The 19,271-nt window shown below is 41.8% G+C and overlaps 1 long non-coding RNA gene across 1 annotated transcript in view; it reads left to right on the plus strand.

Annotated features, from left to right (window-relative positions):
* LOC148886405 (uncharacterized) overlaps positions 1-19,271 on the plus strand; it is a 47,534-nt gene that overhangs the window by 23,851 nt on the left and 4,412 nt on the right. The window contains exons 3-5 of the long non-coding RNA XR_016117948.1: positions 4,623-4,733; positions 9,378-9,494; positions 11,672-11,736. This is a non-coding gene — a long non-coding RNA (uncharacterized LOC148886405). The remainder of the gene's footprint in view (positions 1-4,622; positions 4,734-9,377; positions 9,495-11,671; positions 11,737-19,271) is intronic.

Raw genomic sequence — 19,271 nt, forward strand, 5'->3', positions numbered from 1 at the left:
CATTCAGCTCAATGCAGTCTTTGTGCAATCCCTGTGTTGCGCTAGATATTAGAATATCATTTTCCCACTGGCCTCCCACACAGACTGTTCAAACAGAATCTGCTGTCAAGTTCACTGAAAGCGTACACAAAACTGTATGAGTCCCAAAAATTGCCGCATCTTCATTTTTGTGCTGGTGCAAGTCCAGTTTTTCATGTTAGGGAATTTGCCAGACCGGGCTGTGCTTTTCTGCGCATTCTGGCATTTTCTATGACACGCCCTCAGTGCACCTGATAATTTGGTGATGGAAAGTAAAATCCAATTTGGACTAATTAAAACCAGGATTAAGTCGCGGTGTGGGTCAAAGTCAAAGTCAGCTTTATTGTCAAACGTGCTAATATGCATGACATACAGCACAAATGAAATTAATGTTCTCTCGGACCCAGCGTGCAAGACATGCAAGGCACTTATATCGTGTAATGCATTTATTTATTTATTTATTATTTTTTGTGGATTTGATTTTGATGCAGGCAGACAGATTCTGAGCCCCATGGTCTTGTGCAGTCAACAGATTTCATTCAGAAACACAACAAACAGGGACAATATCATTGTAAACATCATCTCATCTCATCTCATCTCATTTTCCGTACCGCTTATTCCTCATTAGGGTCGCGGGGGTTGCTGGAGCCTATCTCAGCTGTCTTCGGGCACTAGGCGGGGGACACCCTGAATTGGTTGCCAGCCAATCGCAGGGCACACAAAGACATACAACAGTCACTCTCACACTCACACCTAGGGACAATTTGGAGTGGTCAATCTGCCTGCCATGCATGTTTTTGGAGTGTGGGAGGAAACCGGAGGACCCGGAGAAAACCCACGCGGGTCCGGGGAGAACATGCAAACTCCACACAGGGAGGCCGGACCGGGACGCGAACATAAACATCAAATACTTGTATTTTAACTCATTCACTGCCATTCCCAAATTTATTCTGGGATTGAAAAGTGTGACGTGGAGCGCCATTCCTGAATTTGTTCGGGGTTTGCTATTTCTTGTGGGTGGTGCCGATAAAGCGTCTGGTTTTTCCCTTCCACGAGGAGGCAGAATTTGCCTTTTATCCATGTTATCACTTTGTTACAGCTTCAGCTGTTATTAAAACGCTATATAAAACAATATGTATTGTATTTTGTACAGCCATCCCTGTTTCAAGCTCAGATAACTCCAGACCCATATAACTTAGGAATTAACTTTTTTTCTGATGAAAGAAGAGAGTCTAAGGTTTCTAACACTGTATTGAATGTTTATGTAGTCCTAAAACTCAATATTCCTTGGGTCCTTGAAAATGACAAAAACCCTGGTACTGGAGTAGAAAAATGTTGCACATTGTCCGACAGTGAATGAGTTAAAAAGCACTCCCCTGATCAATTGAAGATGGTCATTGGAAAATATCGGAACATGCTTTGCCAATCCAAACTCAAAGCACCTGTCGAGGGTAATACAGAATTATAGGATACCTGCATTGCCGCGTGGCATAAATGCAGTCATTTACGACCATACATTTCACACTTTCCGATGAAGTTTGGCAGTTCACCATTGCAAACTCAACGTAAAGTCATTTAAAAGGAACTCAAAAGGGCTTTTTCTAAAACCTTGGAAAAGGCTGACATTTTCCAAGACTCATCGCTTCCTCATTTGATGCCTTTACGATGTGCACTGTTTTGTCAAAACATCATAAGGTATTGAGAAAAAAATATATCCACATGAAGTGCAGTTCAAGTGTTGAAGTAACGCCGAAGTCTCTAGCCAATTGACTTCTAACCGGCACTTAATTCCTTCTTTCCTTCAGTTGCCATTGTGAACTTCTCTTGGGCTTTTTGCCTAAACTGGCACCACCTGCTCATTTGGCATGTGCTTAACAGCCTCTGCTTGTGTTTTCATATGAATTGAGATTTTTTTCCATTTCTAAACCCTACAACCTGCTTGATGTAGCTTGAGATCACTGCTAATCATGGATGTTTAATGCTGTGATTAAAAAAACATTGAGTCAATACTTGAAGTTTAACTGTGAATCAACTCATTCCTGATCAATGGATTCTTCACATTGATTTTTGATTGCAATTACTCATAGCTTTTCATTCCTGTGCAGCACTGCTATTGTTGTGATTTCAGTGGTTTAACCAGTTTCACTCGAGCGTTGCAAGCAACACCAAACAATGACAGCCTGGACCGTAGGCGGTTATCTCACGTTTGAAATGGTATATCCTAATAATTGAACTCAGTCACGACAATGCCTGCCACCCTGGAGTGCAAAATTTTGACGGTAATTATTGTCTTCCAAAAAATATTCTGATATTATTTTAATCAATGCTGCCGACCCAGAGGCAATTAGACCACAACCATGTAGGACAAGGACCTATTTTTGGACTCTGATTTGTTTCCATGGTACTGACTCGCCTCTGACTCCCGGTTTTTGCCTGTGCGGTTGATTTCCATCGCGCAAAATTAACCGGTGATTCACGAGACCTGGTTGAATCGTCATCAGGCTAGTTGGAGGCTTGCAAGTGTACAATAGACTCTGAGTTCTGCTTCGACTAAAATAGGACCACCTACCACATAAGGACTCGCGTTTAAATCATTCGCATCCTTTACCAATTGCCGTAAAACATCGCAGAGGCTATTTTTGATGGCTCAGCAATGTTTGACAGCGATTTCTGTCACTTGGGCATCTGGTGTTACTTTTTGATCCTGATGTCACCCATGTTCACATTGCTTGAACTGCATGACGACAGTCTTTCGAATCCTTCACTTAATAATATCAGGGGGTGGGAGTATTTTTGCTCTAAAATGTCATCTTTTGTGTACCCGTTATTCTTGTTGCCTCTTTCCCAGGCCCTGAGACTTAACTATAAAGGGTTGGGGTTATGGCTACTTCTGTTCTCTTCCGTTCTCGTCATACTTGTGTTTTAGAGGGGCCCTTGTCGTTGTCGGCACTGTGACAAGGTTTTGGGCAATATCCTGAAAGTCAAATCTGTTCATTTAGATTCAAGTGGTGACAGCAAGCCCATTGTCATGCTGCGGCTAAGCTAGTATGCGGGAGACTTAATGTCTTTGGTTCTTAACATTTCAAAATATCTTATAGCCTTCGTATATAGAATGGAGGGAGCAGCTAAATGCACACTGGAGTGTGCTGCACAGCCAATCCGCAGAAGGGACAAAAAAATTTTTTGCATTCTAATAAGTCATTCAAACAACAAAACGAGTTGTGGCGATCAAACAGGAGAATACTTTCTAAAATGCTTTTCCACTGGTGAAATAATAACGTGTGGCTAACGTCATTCTAAAAAGGACTCAATTCACTCACACCGCCATTGTAAATGAAAAATCCGCTTTAATCAATGTTTTTTTAAACAAGTAAATTGAAGCGTAAGGTGTGAGCACTGTCGCTTGAGCAGTCTTGACAATTGAACTCTCTCATCAATGTGTGGAATATCAGTCTTTAAATAGTCACGTCCAGTGAGACGTTCAGATGGTGTTTGACAATAAAACATGAAGCGCGGAGACTTGAGGAGACTTGAGGTACTAGCGTGTTGCTGCCAGGGACAAATATTAATCTCGACGAATCCTCCTCTAACGCACGCCACTGCGGCATTTCTTATGGCCCGGTGACCCAGCTGTACACCCTCGGCCCCGTGTGAATGGGACAAAGACTTTGAGAGAGTCGAGGGAAACCGGCGAGAGACGCTTGCTGAATTGCCCAGCCCTCCCCGATGTGGGACGTGGAGCACCGCTCTTGCTCTCATATGCTCAGAGCTGCTTTTCGCCCGGCCCTCAGCCATTTTGAGAGGAAAAAAAGTCTTTGCTTCTCCTTCTCTCACTACGTGGCGTAGATTCGGGAAAGGTTTTGCCTGCTGCTTTTGCTGCTTTGGTAGTAGTGTGCAGGAGGCTCATTTTACTGCTCGATTATGGGGGATGATGTTCGTAAGAAAAAAAAACATTTTCCACCTTCATTTTTAATTTGATTTACATTTTGTGCTGTCGCTTCTGTTTTGCGGCGCTTATACGGCGTGCACTTTCGCCCTTTCCTGTCTCATCTCTCAATTTAAGTGTGATTTGTGTTTTCGATCTAAAAGACAAAGGAATACATCCAATTTTTGCTGCACTAAGAAGAGAGATGGGAGCTGCAGCCAAGAATCCTGCTGGGATCCCAAAGAGCCATGCAAAATGAGGCACAAAAAAAAAACACCACCCTTTGCCTAGTCACAAATTCCACTTTCTCTGTGGCCAGCTCTGCGACTCCTCCTCATCCATATCTTACCGCTTACAACCTTTTGCCATTTCCCTCTTGCCGTACCTTTTTTTAAACAATTCGAGGATTTTAGAGCCTGAAAAATGAAGACTGAAGAACTGTCCAGGAGGGCGTAACAAAGACACGAGGGGACATTCCCATCTTACTTTTATGTGTTGTTTGGCAGTTTGTTTTTATGCAAAAATGTTTTTTTTTTTTTTTTTTAGAGCTGGTAGTTTTCAGTGAGGTGATGTTTAAATTTCAGCTCCTATAAAGTTTTAGACACAGTGGAATTTTGGATTGTTCCTTTCTGATGGTGTTCGACTCAAATTGTGACAATCTGCATCTGCTCACACACAGGCTTGTTGATTTTCGCTGAAGCGCCGGCCTGCGGTGGATCTCAAAGCCCGACGGAGTCCATTTGACACCAGAGGATGTTTTGAGCGTCAGTGTCCAGCCCGTGTCCTGTTGGTATGTTGGCCATTTGCAATATGTGCGTCCGTCCGGTTCTGGCTGGTCTGAGTCGCAGAGGCTCTTTTTCTGTCCACACATTTGTTTTCGGAGCTATTTGCAGTTTATGCCAGGCGGGTATTAAAGGCAATGTAAACTGTGCAAACACACATCCAGAGATCAGTATTAATCAGTTTTAATTTTAGGTTTCATTCTTTTTTTTTTTTAGTTATGCACCGCTCATTGATTTTACTTTTTCAGTCTTCTTTGTTTAGGGGTATTATTTTTATAATGACTATTCTTTTGTGTGATATCCAGCGATGAAATATTAAACAGCGCTCAAGGTCATTTCCACAGCTCTTGTTATATCAACATTTCCACATGATTAATAATTGGGACTTTTCATTTCACGCCTTAAATATTTTTGCAGAATAAAGTAATGTTACCTCTTAAATATAGATGCTGACCACAAAACAATCGAAACAGGATTTTAAACAAGCCACAGTCATGAGCTCTGGCCTGTTTAGTGAATCAGGGTTTGATATAACAACATCTGATTCATATCTGCAGCAAGAGATAAGGCATTCAACATTGTTTTTCTCTTCTGCTATTACGAGGTGCCTCTTGGGAACATAAATCGAAATGTTTCAATAGACTACAGTAAGTGACGTGACTAATATGTTTAAAAAAACATGAGGGGAGTCAAGAATTGTTTTTCCACGTTTTCATGTATCCTTGCAGTGGTAACGCCAGCTGCCACAAACCCGTAGATCCGAACTTGTGGTGACAGGCTGCACAAGCTCGTATCTACAGGTATGTGTCTCCTTGGTAGAATCAACACCTGCCCAGCCACGGACTAAAAAAATGCACATTGTGTCAAATTTTAACTGACCTTACATCAAGATTTTTAATGAAACTAAAATGTAACTGTTTGTGCCAAGTCAAAGTCAAACCGTAGCCTTAATGACCTTGAAAGTTGGGCTAGCAGGATCATTTCTACAACAGATAACACCCGTGTCCCTTTTTATCCAGTCAGAGGTTCAGGCGCAAATTTATGATCATATTATGAAGATCAAATGAAATTAGGCCACTAGGTCGATGTATCAATATAATGCCGTTCATTTATTTTTAGCTTACTTTTGTATCTTGTCGTTTTCAAAAAAGGGGCGACAAATCATTGAACTGAGAAATCTGTGTCATGTGGCTGGATCTCACAATCAATATCATCTTGTTTTGTGTCGACTATTTTCCTCCTCTGCCGCAAAGTATCGTTGCCGCAATTCGCTTCAGTGGTCCGCAGGGTGAGGTAGTAGGTTGTATAGTTCAGAGTGACACCACCGGAGATAACTGTACAACCTCCTAGCTTTCCCTGAGGACCAACCTCTCTTCACACGGATTTTTTTTTCTTTTGAACAAGAATTCCTCATCGTGCATCCAGGTTTGGCACTTTATTAAATTTAGGAAATAAGGGAAGAAAGCATTGGATTTTAAGGACTCGGCAGCAACACGTCGCTGCCAGCAAGTTCTGGAGGGCGGTCTAATGAAAGGGACGTAACTGCGGGGGGAACCACCATACAGCCGCAGGGGGAAGAACTTTGTGTGGGCTCCCAATTATGTTCAATGGTCAGTTTCACTTAACCGAAATGATGTATTTCTTCCGCTCTGATCCAAGGAGCCAGCAATAACTTTTTTTTCTGACTCAAACCAAGTAAGCCACAGGACCATATGCAGTCTATCGATCTGTGTTACATTATCTCAAGCAAGCAGCCTTGCAAACCGACAGGTGAACATTTTAGCTTGGAAATAAATACAGTGAATCATCCTACTGAATGGGTTTTTTTTTGTTATTTTTATTTTTATTTTTTTAATTCTATCCGACATCTAAACATTTGCTCCCTTAAGAGGTTTTATCTAAACACATCTGAAGACTAAAACAAGCCTCTTGTGTACCGGACCGTTAGAAGGATGTGATATAGCCCGGTGGGCTGCTGCGTGCAGATGTGCAGTCCAGGGAGTGGTATGATGATGAAAGACTGTTTCCACTTAAACTCTTCGCTCTCTGTCTCAAGGCCACCGGGTTCGATGAAGGTGGGGAGTGGATGAATGGAGGAGTGGGTGGGGGTGTGGGGGGTCGTTGAGTTCTTTGGGCCAGAAAGAATCTGGGGGCCCACTGTACGGGGCACTTCTTTGCAGCCAGTGGCCGCTTACAGTCAAGGTGACTCTTCTGTCCATTCTTGCACATATTTGTGCAATTGTGGCCCGTAGGGAAATATGTGCCCGTAATTACCCAAAGAGCCACACTGCACAAAAACCATTCTGGAGTTTAAATGTATGCATTTGTGAAAATATTTCAATAATTAACTCATGGACTGCCATTCATGAATTTATTCGAGAATTGAAAATATGACGTGAGCGACATTCCCAAATTTGTTCAGGTTTTGTTTTTTTTCATGCTTGGGTGCCGATAAAGGCCATGTCCACTGGCAATGTTTTTTGTTCCACAAGAGGGGAGCATTTCCTTTTTTCCATGTTGGCGCTTTGTTCCAGCTTTAGCAGTTGTTAAAGCGCTATATAAACCAATATGTATGTATTGCATTATGTTTTGGACAGCCGCCCTCATTTCAAGCTCAGATAACTCCAGACCCATATCATTTAGGAATAAATTATTTTTTGTCTGGAAACCTCAGAAGAGAGTCTGAGGTTTCTAACGCTGTATTGAATTTTTATGTACTGTAATCCTAAAACTCAATATTGTGTGGGTCCAGGAATTCAAGTGACAACGACAAAAACCCTGGCATTTTTGCACATGTCTGGCAGTGAATGAGTTAATTTAGTGTGCCGAGGTGAGCTGGGGGTTATTTTTAATGCTGACAAAATGTCGAGTTGTCCACATACAAAATAAAAAGTCATAGTCCAATTATTAGAACACATCTGCGCTCTAGCCAAAGTTAAAAACTGTCATTTTTAAACACAGGACTGTGTATTCCACATATATTCACACACTGTCATGATGTACAGTACAAACACCGCGAGACCACACGTGTAACATTTCTGTTGTCACTCATCTTAGCCCGCAACGTTGCCCGTCAGAGGAACCCCCTAACGGAATAATTCCCTCTTCTCCCCGTTAGTCTTGCTCTCCTACCATGTTGGTCGTCTGCCTCGCCAGCCCTTGCTGCTGATTTACGGCATGATCAAATTGTGCTATAGTTTAAGACCACCACCTCCCAAGTTGCGGCTTTACATGTATGTTGGCCGTAGCGCGCTTGGCATTTTCACGTTTTCTCGCCGCTGCGCCCTCATTTCATCTCTCGGTCGTGTTCGCTTAGTTCCCCGTCATGATCCCGCCCTCCTTTTCTCCACACATGCTGTAATAGGCACTTACTCACACACACACACACACACAGGGGGAGCGACAGACAGGAACAGAATACTGGACTTGCCGACCGTGGAAGGATTCAGATTCTTTTTTTTTTTTCAATTCCGAAATGAAAAAAGGAGCGGGATTGTAAGACTAATGTATTCTTCCCTGTTTTTCTTTTGTCTCCTGTGGTATGCGGTTCTCTCGTTCTCTTTGTCCCTCCCTCTTTTTCCCCTCTTTATCGCTCCTTTGCTGAATATATTAGGCCCTTTGAGTCTTGAGTGATTTCAGCTGTGAGGAAATGAAAGGTTCTTTATTTCTTTTTCCCTCTTTTCTACTTTGGCCGGACCGGCGCTTCATGCTGAGATTCCCTAGTTTTGTCTACCTCGGGGACCTGAGCTTGTAATCCGTAAAGGTAGGGCAAAGGAACCAACTTCTGAGGTGTGAGATCTCAAAGACGGAAAGCACCGCTCAACATCCAAAAGTGTGAGACACCGAGTGCCGTAGTGTCATCTGGAGGGGCAAGGAGAGGAGCAACGGACAGCAATAGGCGGTCAACACGTTTTTCCCATTATTGGCCACTTTATTTATTTCTCCTTTTTTGGTGTATTTCCTGCCAAGGAATTCCGTTTGTTATTGAGGCCGATGTAAAGCCGCGATCGAGGAAGTGAGGCCACGTGTGTTTTAATGGATGGTGGTTTGCACAAGGATGTGCCTTTCCTTGGCCGCATTTTCTTCGGCTGTCAACTTAGCAGCGTGCATACAAAAGACTTTCATTTCTTGACTCCTTGCCGCCTCATTTGCCTCAGCTCTTATTCATTCGTTGTCATGCATTTGCAATGACTGCATGGATTCATTAATGTACTTCTTTGTTTCCTTCTGCTCTTTTTTTTTGCAAAGCATCACGTCAGAATGATTTAGTTGGACCTTGATGCTAAAAGTAGATTTTGTTGTCTGTTGGCGTTGCTAGTTTTTAATCTCGCTCACAAGCGGCTATTCCGCCGTAGTTTCTTCAAACCTAAATGTGTCTTTCTTTCCCTGTTCACCTAATTTAACCCTTTTAATCCATATTTCCCACTGTCTCTCTCGCACTCTCTCATTCGCTCTCTTTCTCCCCCTCTCCCTCTCGCCGTCTCTCTCGCTGGCTGCACATAGTACAGTCCTGCATGTCTGAGCAGCAGACGGCGAGACGGCAGCAATCTGCTATAGCGGCTCCATGTGCTCGTCTCGTCCATTTCCATCAACGCCCAAGGCCGGCGGTCCTAAAATGTCTTTTCTTTCTGTCTCGCCTTTTTTTCTCGTAGAGGTGCCCTCTGGTTCCATTTTGTCGAGCCACGTTGTCTTCCTCCCTCTGTTCGGATTGACCGATGGAGAGACTCGCAGAGATGACTGCGGCAGCCATCGAGAGAGCAGTCAGCCGGGTGAGTTGCTTCCTATCCTTCCTCGCCCCTCGTGGAGCGACCATTCTCTTTTGCCGGCGATACCTACAAGCTTTTCCCACTTTAGGAAGTGAGCGCTGCACAATACCATAGGTGCAGGGTCTGCGGGATGACGAGCTTTACATTTCTGGGGATAGTTTACTTAAAAACAGGAACTGACAATGAGGAGACCTCTTTCTTTTCAGTTAAGGGAGATTTATATTTTTTGTCGACATAGACCCTGGTGGACATTTTCATCGAGGCTACTAATGCCCTTGTCGCCTGCGAGCATGCATGCTTTGCAGGCTTAATATGTTTTTCCATCGATTAACATGCCGCGCTCTGCTCGATCTAAGCTTTTGCAGACACACGGAAGCTACTGGAATATACAGAAGCAGCGACGTTCTCATGAATGTCATGTGATAAGCCATGTCTCTCTCTCTGGGTGTGTATTGCCATTGAGCGATGACTGCAGTCTTTTACTATAAGTTTCCAAATCCTGCTTTTTGTTACGACCCCCCCCCCCTTCATCGGTTTGTAGCTTCCGCTTCAAATTTAATTGTAGACAATGTTGATGAATGAAAGCGTGTATTGTGGCTTATGTCGCTTCAAACTTACTGTGCTCGAATGGCAAAAGGTTGTGCAGCAGAGCACAAAGCCGGAGAGAGAAAGAGAGGAGAGTGCCATTGTCTGCTCCAGTCCGAGCCATAGTCATCCAGCAGATGATCATACGCTGAAATTGCATAACCGAAGGCCTGACACAAGCAGTCTGTACCTCTCTCATTCCCTGAGACCCTAACTTGTGACGTTTTGCTGTGATGTGCACGGGTTGGGTTCTTGGGAGCTGCGAGGGGCACTCACACATCTCTTGATTGTAAAACAAACCCGAGGGGGTGGGCTAAAAAAAAATGCAGTAAGATGGCGGAAAGGCACAAAGCGCAACAAAGACGTGGCGGCATCATTTATAAAAGCGAGGCGCGATGAGGAACGGCGAACGTTAATTTCGAACCGACCACACAGTGGGAGATGGAAGCGGGCGAAATGAAAGATGTGGGTTTCATTCAGGTTAGGAAGGGGTTTGAACCCAGAGGCTAGCACAGCGTGTGGGGTGGGGGGCAGAGGGGATGCATAGAGGAATTTGGGTATAAAGGACACGTGACTAAAATGGAGGCATGTCCAACACGAGGTGGGTGAGATAGCAGACGCTGCCACGTTTAGGGGCGCACAAATATTTCTGGGGATTCCACGTGACATGCAAACATCCATGAACTGTGCATACTGGCATGTGCAATAGCAGAACCCAAAAAAGAAAAACCAAACCAAAAAATACTAAACTGCGTAGATGTCAAAGTCAAGGCCCGCGGGCCAAATCTGGGCTTCCAGATCATCTTATTCGGCCCGTGAAAGCAAATCAAACTTGTGAAATTCCATGATCCACGCTAAAGTTCGATCCAAAATTTCAAATTGTTCCATGTAAACCACAATAGCAGTCATTAATTTTGACTTCAAAGTTGAAAACTAGTTATGCATTCATTTCTTGTGTACTCCAAATGTAAAATGTGGAGTAGATGGAAAATTCAAATGGCTTCCTTCCCTTTGAGAGCAACACAGAGTACTTTTGAGAGCGTGACACTTAAAGCTCGGTACGTGTGTGTTTGACCTCATAACAATCACCGTTTTTCCTCGCCTCTAATTGATCACACCTCCAACAATTTGCCTCGTGCACAAAGCATACACGGCGGAACAGTCTAGTCGGCCAGTAGGGGTGAACACATCGTCAGCGTTGTCAACATTTCATTTATTTTATTTTTTTTAACTGAAGCCAGCCAGTATGCCACATTCAGAAATGTTACTCAGGTGCTCAAACTACGTCCGGAAGAAAACATCTGTTTCTATAATTGGGCTGTGGTCTCTCAGTACCTTCATTTCATGCTACCTATTAGCACCTCTCACCGAAGTGTATTTTCCTTTCTCACTCCTCTTTGTCTGAAGTCACAAACACCAGTGGTGTGGGGATTGTTAAACAAGGCTTGGTCTGATGCGATGCCATGACGGTAGCCGACGTAGCTTTTAACTTTACTGCGGTCAAAGAAAGAACGCTTGTGACTACGCCTTTGATAGAAATGTAGCGCCAAACAGTCTCACACCACTTAACCTTTTTTTGACTTTTAATTCGGCAGCCTCTTTTCAGTTCACTGTGAGGATGGTGCCCATAAGGAACTGTGATCCAGAATGACCTCAGCAAGTAAGTGATCACACAATCTCAGTACCCAAGCCGTAATGGTGGCTTCAGATGATGTCATAAATTGTATTATTCTCGTATTGGTCATACAATGATTGGATGTGGCCAGTTAACCTTGATATGCTCTCATTGGACACATTTATATTTTGACACGTAAAAACTTTTAAAAACATTATAATACACTATTTAAGGAATGTCCTTCAAGACAAAGTAAACATGTTAAAAATTATACTGATCCAACGATGTTATCCCCACATGAAAGGTGAGTGAGTTTTTCACAAATGTTATGTTAATGTTATGAGCCACAAAGTTGCCGCACACCTGTTTATGAATGATTCTGATATATTCATCTGATAATTTGAAATGTTGGTGAAATTTTAGCAAGCATCGTAGGACTCAACGTTTCATTTGCTTAGGCGGGCCACGTCAAATAATGTAGCGGGCCAGATTTGGCCCCTGACCCTTGAGTTTGACACCCGTGCTAGAAATGAATGTTTTGAGAGTTTTCCTATAAGCATGAGTAGGTCAATGTCACTGTTTGGTGTAAATCTATGTGCATAAATAGAGTGAGTCCACAGACAAACAATCCAAACAAACTATACAAACCTCGGTAAAAATTGAAAAAGCTTTCTACAAAAATATGAGATGATAATCATGCAAAAATAGCTTGTTCATATTTGTGCTCACTTCCACTCACTTTGTGCTCAACAATCAGTCGTAACGGGGGACGCACCATATTTGGTAACGGCACTCGGTGAGCGCAGCGGCCCATTCATTCCTACCTTTGAGGTGGTTGGGATTTATTGCAGCCAGCAAAAAAAGCAATACCACCAAAATATATATATATATATATATATATATATATATATATATATATATATATATATATATATATGTGTGTGTGTGTGTGTGTGTGTGTGTTTGTGTGTGTGTGTGTGTGTGTGTGTGTGTACCATACACGACCACATACTATATACAGTATATGAAGACAGTTAAGAATTTGTCTGAAACAGGTGTGTCTTTTGTACATCGATCATTAAGGCTTGTTTAATTATTTCAAAATCTAATTGTTTGGATATAAAACCATAATTACCATGATAATACATTTTTCTCTATACTTAGCAAACTACGAACACTTAACTTGAATTATAACTTCAAATAGCAACTAGAAGATGACTTGGTGATCGTGAACTATAAAATGAAAATAAATACCTTATGTGGCCTCTTGGGGGCAGTATGGTGCCCTGCATGCATGGAGTACACACTTAAATTTAAGATAAAAGTAGAAGAACAAAATGTAATTGAGCTCCAGAAGCATAACCTGTTTTTCACAGATGTGGAAGAATATCTGCGTTTGTTTACTGTTATTACTTATCTCTATATGTTCATGTCCATCGTTTGTATGCAAATATTCAGTATTTGAAGGAATACGTATTTCACTCCTGGAACCAGATCCACATTTTCTATGAGCGTGTAAATGGGATTTGATATTGCCTGCTCATATTCCAATTGATGATCTTTCCAACACTGTTCAGCACATGAATCATTTTTCCTCTACTGCATTGTTTTATGATCACCTGAAGCAAAATCGAAATCAGAGTTTCAATTCAAAGCACAGCCCTCATAAATGTATTTTTTTAATAGTTTCACTCCCAGGGAGCTTGTCCAAATGACCAAATGAGTAAAAGTGTCATTATGGTTGTGTTGACGCTCTCTCTTCCCTCCAACCATATCATACCTCACAGCGTCCTGAGATGCCCTCAGATGGCTCAGTCATTTCTTTTTGCATAGGCAGGTGTTGCTACCTTATGTGCCAACATTCGCTTTCCCTCCTTCCCCTTCCCTTATCACTGCAGTATTGCACCTCTGTCTGGGAGGCAGAGATTGTATTGTTTGGAGCAAAATGATCTTTTAGTTGAAGAGTTGGTGGTGGGGAGGGGGCAGGGAGTTCATTGGGTCCACTCCGCCTTGCGGAATGGACATGCTCCAAATCACTGTGATACTTGGCAATTGGGTGTCATCAGCAGCACAACATATTTTTAGGCTGCCCTCGCTGGACAGCGCCCACCAGTCTTTCTGATGCAGACTGCCGCCATCTTGTTTGTGCTTTGCCTCTGCAGTGTAATGCATCAAACATTTGTCTATGCTTTGAGTGTGCTAGTTTTCTTGATCAGTCAAATCCCGTCTTTTCTTTAATCACTGTCTATTCAATTCATTGCCCTAATGTGCTTAATCTATCGCTAACTGTTGATTTTCCAACATCAGATTTATATCTACGCAGAAATTGTTTGAAACTTTTCTCCATCGGAATGTATTTGCCTAATTCTAGGCGCTGTGTTGTATAAAATAAAAAAAATATTTTCGAAAAACTGTAAAAAAAATCTGAATCTAACCTGAATCTGCAAATCTGTCTGTAGAACCACACACATTTGCAACAACCCTATAGGATAAAAAATAATACTAATAATTTGAATTAATCAGATGGTCATTGAGAATACATAATTCACCTTCAGTTGTGCAATTTAGAATTTACAGTGGAAAATATCAGCTATGCTAAATCATTTTGTTCTGATATTATTGCATTTATTATAAATCCTCACATTATGATAATACATTATGGACAGGACATTATGATAATAGAAAAAAATGGAGCTATGTCAATTTCTTTAAATGATTTTTATTCCTGTATCCCAACACATTTGCTTCATCATTGTCATGACCAAGCCGAGAACAAATCAAGCGGGTGGAATTGCACAATCGAGGGGCAGTTTTCACATGAAACGTTAGAAGGATTTCACCCTCACAATAATGAAGACCAGATGTTATGCAGTTATGCATAGGAAGTCAATTGTCTACACTTGCTACTGCCTGTGACAGTGATGCACACAGGCCCCGCCGCTGGTCGTTACTGTATAATCAAATTCAACGGAGACCCCGCTCTCATGTTACTGCTTGTTTAAAAACAGCACAGCACATTCATGGAAGTGCGCAGGCAGAAAGAGAAGCCATGCAGGCAAGCTGCTCACGAATTCCTCAAACAAAACACACTTATGTCGGGATTATCAGGTTTGTCACAAGCATACATGACCATAAAATGTTTATTTTTTATGGAGAGGTGATGACTCGTGGTGGAAAAATCTATACTGTAGTACTTCACATATATTATACAATGAATCTCATGTCCTCCTCCTGCTGTAAGCCCCTTTCTCTCATTTTACGCTTCTAGTCTTTTGCTCCTCATCTTACATACACTTAGATACACCGCCAGCCTGTCTCTGTGACACACATACAGTCTGTCTCACATACACACGCACACACACACACAACTTTTGTTTGGAGTCAGACAGCATTGAGAGGAGATCCTGTGGCCTTTCTGAGAAGAATGTTAATATGGCCGTGCTGGTCTCTCTGGGGATGGAGCGAATGGACTCCGGCTGCTAATGCACTGTCACACTAACCCACACACGTACATCCACACGTTTTAGCAAAAGGAGCAGCAGCAGCGAGCAGACCTTGGTGCTGCAAGCATATTATTTGCACAGTAAATTTAAAAAGGGGTATTTTGCATACCTCCCCATTTCCAAAAAGAAAAGAACTGTTGTTAAAAATTGTGATCATGGCTTGACAGTAGTGAAATGATAAACATGATTTGTGACAATGAAAAAAATGCACTCAATGCTAATGATTTAGTTTACAAAAATATTTGTCACAAGCCTTTGGAACAGTCTCTGGAAAATCTTTTTTGTGATGTACAAATGAGACCAAGATTGTTTATTTCAAAACTTGTTCCATTATTGTGGCGTAGAACCCAGACAACTCATTTGATTTTTATTTATTTATTATTCAACCCATTCACTGCTATTCACTAATTTATCCGGGAATTGAAAATATGACGTAGGGCGCCATTCCCCAATTTGTTTGGGTTTTGTTTTTTTCTTTTTTGTGTGCCGATAAAGCGCTAGCCATGGCCTCTGGCAATGTTTTTTTCTTTTCCACAAGGGGGCAGCATTTCCCTCTTTTCCATGTGAACTCTTAGTTCCAGCTTCAGCTGTTAAAGCACTATATAAACCAATATGTATGTTTTGCATTGCATGTTGGACAGCCGCCCTCATTTCAAACTTAACTCCAGACCCATATAATTTCGGAATTAGCTCTTTTATCTGATGAAAGACGAGTGTCTACCTCTGACCCTGGCACTGGAGTGGACACATATTTGCATGTGTCTGGCAGTAAATGAGTTAAAATGTCTCTGCTTCACAGCATCTAAAGTTCGGATGTTCTAGTTGGCTTTTCCTGGCTTTTTTTTTTTTTTTCGCTTTCGGGCAGATGGTTTAAAGGGCAACCGACGTCACTTTTTTGTTTTTTAACTGACATCAGAAAAACGTTTTATAGCATTTAAAATACCCAAAACACGCAGTATGATATTTTTAGTCAAATGCAAAACACCAATAAAAATGACTTAAAGTGTCTAAAAAGTACTTCAATTTGAAACCGGAAGTGGCCAGTTTCAGAAGGTCCCACCCCCGAGTTCGTGACGTCACGCCAAGACGTCTTGCATTGCTGGAGAATAAAAACAATGGCTTCAGATTTGGATAATATGCTTTCTTGTTACACATCAAGTTATGAATATGATTCAAATAGTTCTGAGGAGGAAAGCATACATGTTTGCCATCGATTAAAGAAGTCCTTCCGTGTCATTTTGAGGCATCTGGACTACAAAGTAACGTCCCACAAAAGAGGCAGAAAAATGGCGACCAGCTCCTGTGAGGAATGAATCAGCCCGTTTCCACAGGCTGATACATTCCTTGCATGGAGCTTGGCCTCCCTCTGCTGGCGGCTTTTGGATGTAACACAAGGGTTTCAAAAAAACAGTACAGCAAAATACATTGGCGTGATGGAAAGACGCTACAATGCGTCTTTTTTTTTTGACGTCACGTGAGGACTCGTCACCAACTCAAAAACAAGACTTCCTGAATGTTCAGTGCGAGTCTTAAAACGTAAAATATGCGGTGGAATCTTATTAAAATACGCCCAGTAGAAGTCATTTGAAGCCATTTTACAAATTATGGACACAACTTGTCCGGAGACGTCGGTTGTCCTTTAAGGTTTTGTGGCAACAATGACTGACATTTTGGAAGTGTTCATAATCATAATTCCTTCTATCTGACCTGAGGCCCAAAACTCTTAATTGATGTTGTCAACACCTTGTGTTGATGTAGGAATGCTGTTGCACAATTTTTTACTTGTACTTAAACAAACAAACTGAACGATGGTCCAAAAAATTAGCCTTGGTTTCAAAATGCTATAAAAGCACAATGGAAATCCCCAAATGGGAATGTGTTTTATTACTCAATAAAAACAAAGTTGATTTTTTTTTTTGGGGGGGGGTCAGCCGATTGGGGCATAATTGCAACAGGAAGTACACTTCTAAGATCTTATCCGCTATCGTTCACCATTGCAGTCTCTTTCTTACCAATTCACGCTTTCTCATTCAATTTTCATGCTGTAAAAAGGGAAAATCCAACACAATGAAGCCCCCCCATCCTCTCTTCATACCCCCGTCAACCTTACCCCTCTCTTAATAAAGTTTAAGTATGATAATAGCCTCCAGGTTGCCATAGAAATGAGACAGGGCCCCTGTAGATGATTGTGGACCTGCAGGAAAACCCATTTTTCAGTTCCCCCCGTTGGCCAGCTGTGCTTTCCTTTTTTTTTCACTTATTTTCCCCCCTTACGAAGCAATCGTGCCTTCATCGGAGCTTGCGGTCTCACCTCCTGTTTGATGATAGGATAAATGTTAAAAGACTCAGGTAGAATTTCAATCCTCTGTGTTTATTTGCACATCACAGAAGCGCCGAGAGTGCGGCCGGTCGCTGAATCCTTAGAGGTGGTCAGCGGCTGATTGGCTTTGAATGCCGACGCAAAGGTAACATTACAAAATTGTCTGAAGGTGAAGAGGCATTCGGCACTCAGGGGGCCAGTTAAGCTTTGCTCTCAGTACAAATCCTCTCAAATTCAATGTGTTTGATATCCTACGGCAATGGCAAAAATGATTGCATAGTTGCACTTTTTATGAAAATGATCCTAAACGTTATTTCAAGCTTCCTGCTTCTCACTTCAAACTTCTCGCACACTCTTTTGGTAAGCTGGTGTGTCCACCAATATTGTTCCAACCACGAATACAAAACCATTAAGTTCGTGTTTGTATCCTCTGGGATATTAGAACCAGCTCGTCATGGATTGTTTTCATCATGGTCTGCCTCACAATTGGGATTCCAATGTCATGTCTGACACTTCGTGTTTTGAAGTTTGCATTTACTTCATTTGCTTAGGTGGATTTTCATATTTTAAAATGTATATAAGCTATCAGATGTACCAAAAATGGAAATTAATGGAAAAAAAAACAGACATTGTGCTACCTCCTTCGTTGGAGGTCGAAGGTCAAAGGGAATTGCTGTTTGGAAAGAGAGGCGCATTACATGACGACTGTAATTAAAGAAATAAACTGTGCTGTAAAATAAAGTTTTATTTACCTTTTTGATGGTCGTTGATGGCTTATGGAAGGAGAGTCACCTTCCATAAGGACTGTTGGTAACTTAACCTCTGGTGCTGTTCGGTCGTGTGCTTCCGCCGAAGATCACTCCGCCAGCCGTGGTGGGTGTGTATTATGAAAATAGTGCTTATTATAAGGTTTAATTTTCATAAATTTGACGTTTGTAAGACGAAAAGTTTGTCAGTTAAGGTGTTTGTAAGTTGAGGTCTCACTGTACTTCCAAAATTATATGGGTCTGGAGTTATATGAGCTTGAAATGAGGGTGGCTGTCCAAAATACAATGCAATATGGGTTTATAGAGCCCTTTAACAACTGAAGCAGAAACAAAGCGCTAACATGGAAAAAAGAAAATGCTGTCCTCTTGTGGAAAGGAAAATCATTGCCAAAGGCCATATCCAGCGCTTTATCGGCAGCCAAACAAGAAAAATCAGGAATGGCAGTGAATTAGTTCAGTTTCACACCCAACTCATTCCTAGCAGGCCTTTATAGACCTTTCCGCAACAGAGTGTCAAGCTACAAGTTTTACCTGTATTTTCAAAAAAAAATTAGCATTTCAAATAATGTATGGCGTACTACAACTTGTATATGAAAAAAAAAATGTGAACTGATCTTATAAAGACCATTTTGGCTCAAATCCAGTTCATCTCAACTGCTGTTAGCCAACGACAATGCTGCCGTCGATCACTCCTATTTTCACGGCAAACCAGCAAAAGTCATCCTCAATCATATATATATTTTTTTATCGCTGCGCAGTTGGATTGATAAAAGCATAATGTGCACATGCGCGGTAAATTGTCTTCATTTCCGCTTGTGTTAGTGTTTTTTTGTATCATTTCAAATAACATATGGCATACTCCAACTTTTATCCAGGAATTGTAATCATTTATAAGGGCAGCAAGTTTGACAGGTATGAGAACAGGACCCCTCCCAAATTGTTGCCAGAACAGAATTGAGTGTCCATTTTGTTTTCATTTGTGGTCTTCTC

This window comes from Hippocampus bargibanti, linkage group LG16, assembly GCF_051943395.1.
Source record: "Hippocampus bargibanti isolate YZ-2025 linkage group LG16, ASM5194339v1, whole genome shotgun sequence".
Classification (NCBI taxonomy): domain Eukaryota; kingdom Metazoa; phylum Chordata; class Actinopteri; order Syngnathiformes; family Syngnathidae; genus Hippocampus; species Hippocampus bargibanti.